Source organism: Cyprinus carpio, chromosome B8 (genome assembly GCF_018340385.1).
Source record: "Cyprinus carpio isolate SPL01 chromosome B8, ASM1834038v1, whole genome shotgun sequence".
Classification (NCBI taxonomy): Eukaryota; Metazoa; Chordata; class Actinopteri; order Cypriniformes; family Cyprinidae; genus Cyprinus; species Cyprinus carpio.
The window spans coordinates 10,584,947-10,589,967 of NC_056604.1; positions in this window are offsets into that span (position 1 = coordinate 10,584,947).

The window sequence follows — 5,021 nt, forward strand, 5'->3', positions numbered from 1 at the left end:
CATGAGTGATTAAAGTCTATTGTTTTTTCTCTCTCTCACTGAAGTGAAGGAGGGGTGAGTGATAAGCCCTGCCCCTGCACTAATACCAAGAGTGTGCAGAAGGAGGGAGAGAAAGAAAAGACAGAAAAGGGGGGTTTAAATGGGGTCCTATGTTGAAGGAGGGAAACTGAGAGGATGTTTAAACAAAAAAAAAGTGTTATTTTAGCACAATTCTACTTAGTGAACCAAATCCTTACAGCACAACCGACCGGCCAATATATTTTTGTGCATTTTCTTTTGAACTATAAACAGAAGATGTTATATCTCTTGTATATGAGGAAAGTCTTTTTTTATTTCAAAAGCTTCTCAAGCATACTGTTCCAGAGTGGCAGTAAAACTCTAGGGGGTCTAAGGCATGAAAGAGGACCTGATAGAGTCATCTTCTGTCTTCTCAGTTAGGCAGGTTCTGTGTAATGAAACTCTCCTGTTAACCAATAATTTAGCAGTGTGGCCTTTGTTACCAGGACCAAATACAAGGTTTAACCTGAAGTGTGTGTGTGATAGAAAGCATAAGACTGAGCTGGAGTCTAGACGCAGTATTGCTGAGGGTATCGTTTGGGACACAGGCCAGTATTTATGGTGGTTATAACTGGTATACAGTACTTGGGACAGTTAATAAGACACAGAGTTTAGAAGCTGTAACTTCCGAATGTTGCAAAAATGCCTCCAGCAGATATGTGAATCAGTAACATAAAATAACAAAACAGCAAGATCCGGAGGACATTAAACACTAAGTTTAGAAATTTTCACAGAATACAGGGTGTGTACACACACAGTGATCTCACTTTAATGTTCTGGGTAAAGTATAACTTTAAATCTATGAAAACCTTCCATGACATGCTGTCTTTTCCAAAGACAATAATTCTGACTGGTGCCTTAGGGCATAAAAAAGTGTTTAAAGTAATGTATTTATATTGGAGGTCTATGGGAAGAGACATTCCACAGAGTTTAAAAGCAGAAATATCCTGCTAGCATTCAAAATTAATTTTTCGGTACAAAATTGTGAAATGTAAATTTCTGATAGTGGTCAGACTACTGCTACAGGCAGATAAACTAAATGAAATAAAAATTTGTCAGATACTGATTAAATGATAAAATACTGATAAATATATATATATATATATATATATATATATATATATATATATTATTTTTTGCAGTTAAAAAAGTTAAAAGTCTAAATAAATTAAAAGGAAAACAAATAAATCTAAAATCAACCAATTACTATAATAACTTACCAATATTATAATTTACAGTATAAAAAAATGGATATTCATTATTAGATTTGCTAAAGCATACATTTAACTGTGTAGTTAAATAATGAATGTTTTTAAAGATTAACTTTAAATGAGTTTTAGATGACAGCATATGTAATCTAAATGTAAAAACGGGAAATGAGCCTCTCAGCCAGTAGCTGATATGATAATATATTGTGCACTCCTAGATTTTATTACACTTGTCTCATGTTGACACATGTAGGCTAAGTCTTAACTCTACACTTTTCAAAATGTTTTTTAACATTTATTCCGGTGCAATGACTTCTAGAGATGAATTATAAGCAACCCATAACATTTTGTACCCCAAAAGGAGGTGCTTTGACTGCAGGTATTTGCCCCCCAAGCTTACAGTCTCTCTCACACATGCTGCACATTCAGAAGCAAAGATTAGAGAATAAATCAGCCAATTAAACCAGAATGCCATTGATTTTCTCTTTCATATCCTCAGGCCCCTCATCTATTGTTAAATATTTAAGAGGATTTTATTGTGAACCACAGAATGAGGGACCTGAATCCCCCTCTTTCAGCCTCGTGGATTCCTCTCTCTCTCCCCCTCTGTTCCTTCTCCGCCTTGTTTCCTTTCTCTGTTGTTCATTCCAGCTTCTTCTGTCCCCATGGCAGAACTCAACACCCATCTGAACTTGTTTTGAAATTTCTCTGCTTCCCTTTGCAGATTCTCTCCACTGGTACATTGTGATCTCTACAGTTTGCTGACATATAGTCTGAGTGCGGTCTGCTGAAGTTTACACAGCTGGCACAATCTTTCAGCTTTTGCATGTACACTCAGACACACACTTAAACAAGTGATATTACCCAAGTTATATTCCTTATTTCATATCCCAGTAAGCAACACAAGAAACACACGTTAAGAAACAGTATTCACACTTCAACAGAGGAACATCATGTTTACTGCATATAAAACATTGGTGAACAAATTTTGAGCCGTGTTTTCAGTATAGCGTTTTTTTTGTTGTAGTTGTTTTACAAAAAGTGCTGATGAGGGCATCCAGGCGGAACATAGGCTAGTGGGCATGTCGTAAATCATAGGATTTAACTCTCTGAGGGTAAAGTTCACCAGGACTAGTAAAAAGGACCAGATAAATGTTTGTGAAATACCGTTTAAAAGACTTAAAATCTTTTTTTTTTTTTTTGGTTTACATTAAGATATTTGTTTTTAGCAAAATTCTAATGCAAAAACAAATAATAAACCAATATGCTACAAAAGCGCACGGTCAGTGTTCAAACTCCTGCTGTCATCTACTACCACCTGGTGGACATTAGAGGAATTGCATAAAAAAAGACAAAACTATAATAAGTAGGCCTAGGCTATGCAATGCGTGCCGTTACTATATAGTGTAAATGACAGGGGTAAGAGGAGAAACTATGAGTATAAACGAAGTGTATATATTTGTTTGTGTACTTGTGCGTATGCAAGAGGCACTGCCATCCCACCCAAATAATGAAGCAGATTTGAGTATATAAACGAATTGAGTAGGCTTATATTTGACATGCTTTTCATAAGGTTTTTGACAATATCTCCTTCTCATTCCACTAAGAGTGCGTCTGTCTGATCAATCACGGATGACTGTGAATAGCACATTGATACAACTGCATCGGTAACTAAAAACTTGTCATCCACTAGGTGTCAGTATATGAAGTCCAAGATGACAAAATGTGTAATCATGGAATTAGATAACAAAATATCAAATCAAGCTGTATACATAATTTATTGTATTGTTTTTTAACGTATCACAAGCACACTTTCTTGCTAGAGGTACTCTGCAACCTGTAATTAACCTAATTACGTAACATGGACAGCTTTTTTATGTTGATACTGTATGACAGTCACCTTGGATTTATATAGACATATATTTTCTTGTTTATTTGTAACTAAGCATGTCAAACAAGGTTCTGAATCTCCTTCAAAGATTTTATGTTATGTTCCTCATGAATATTTGAAAATCAAACTAGTTGTTCTTCTTAAGGACCTTGAAAACATTTCCTGATACCTGTGCACTCTATGGAAAATTACACAGCAACTTCTAAATGATTTGAGCTCTCACACACACAGTTTCAGATAGGCTAATTACTTATTTTAAAGAACATTTTGGTGAATAAATAGAAAGGCAGAATTATGAAGGGTTTATAAACGTTTTGATCATTTCTTGTGGCGGGTTTCCTGTTGTGTGTGAGGCTGTTTGTATGCAAGTGTTTTTGTAGATACATAAAAAGAGTTGAAACCAGTTGGGACAGTTTTCAAAACCACAAAGCATCTTATCTCTTCATTCCATGGATGAATGAGCTGCAGGCATCCAGAATTTCCCATGATGTTATTGTAAACTGAACATGTGATCCTAACCCCATAGAAAGTTTGAATACTTAATGCCATTACATTTGACTTTTTAAAAATTATTATTTAATTTGTGTTCTCAGTTTTTAATTTAAGACAAGTTTAGTCAAGTAGTTCATTGCCTCACTGGTGAAATAATAGTCCATTTTAATAGTTATTATCATCAGTTGTAGCATACATGTTCATTTGCTATTATATTTACAACTAATTATTAAGATTATCATAGTCTTTCATCTTGTTTCTGTACCTTTTAATGAGATTTTGGACAGTGCACTATGGTTTGTACATGTAGAGCATTTATGAAGCACAGAACAGATGCATTGCACTATGACACTTTTCTTCTTTTTCTTCTTTTCTACAGATTTCCTTAAAAATTTCCACCTGACACCACAAGATCATTCCAGAGCTAAAAAAAAGTATCAGATTTTTGACAGTTGCACAATGTGAAGGACTTTGGAGAGTCCCAACAAAATGAAACAAAAAAGTTACTTGTATACTCAGTATAACAGTAAAAAATGTGTTGAACATTATTATCCTCACTTAAATCTATTGGAGTAGTTTTGGGGTTTAGTTTTTTAGGTCGCACAGTGAAAATTAATTTCATGATTTTCAGATTTCTATAGTTTTCCTCAAAAGATGAGTGTAAGTGATCACAATTGTTTTGGAACAAACTACATTTGAACAGATAAGGACAGATGTTTTTGAGCTTGTTGCAAAGGAAAACGAAAACTGAAGTTGCTTGTTCATGTAGGCTATATTTGTATATAGCATATATACAAATATAGCCTATATATATATATATATATATATATATATATATATATATATATATATATATATAAATACTTACACTTACACTCATCTTTTGAGGAAAACTATAGAAATCTGAAAATCATGAAATTAATTTTCACTGTGCAACCTAAAAAATGCATATACTGTTTTAAATCTTTTTTAGCCTAATTAAATTAGGTTAACTGTGATCGTTTGTGTTCAAAGTAATTAATCAGCATTACTATGACATACACCCACATGTAGTTAAAAAGAAAACATTTATGATCTCACTGCTGAATATATAAATTAAACCAGCCTGGACTGCAGCAAAAAAGTGCAAAACCACTATAAACCTGGAACAGCATTTAAGACCAGCAAACCATCGTTGGTTTAAAATGTTCTTTTCTCAGAAAGGCTTGTAAATTTTTCAAACCTGTGCAGTTTATATAAAAACAACATTTTTCTTAAAATCTTCTATCAGATGCTTTAAGCTTGACGCTTAGCAATAGAAGTAGCCTAACTTGAATGGGAATTTTTTTAAAGACCACGCCTCCTGTGAGTAAGATATTTAAGGCACAAAAACA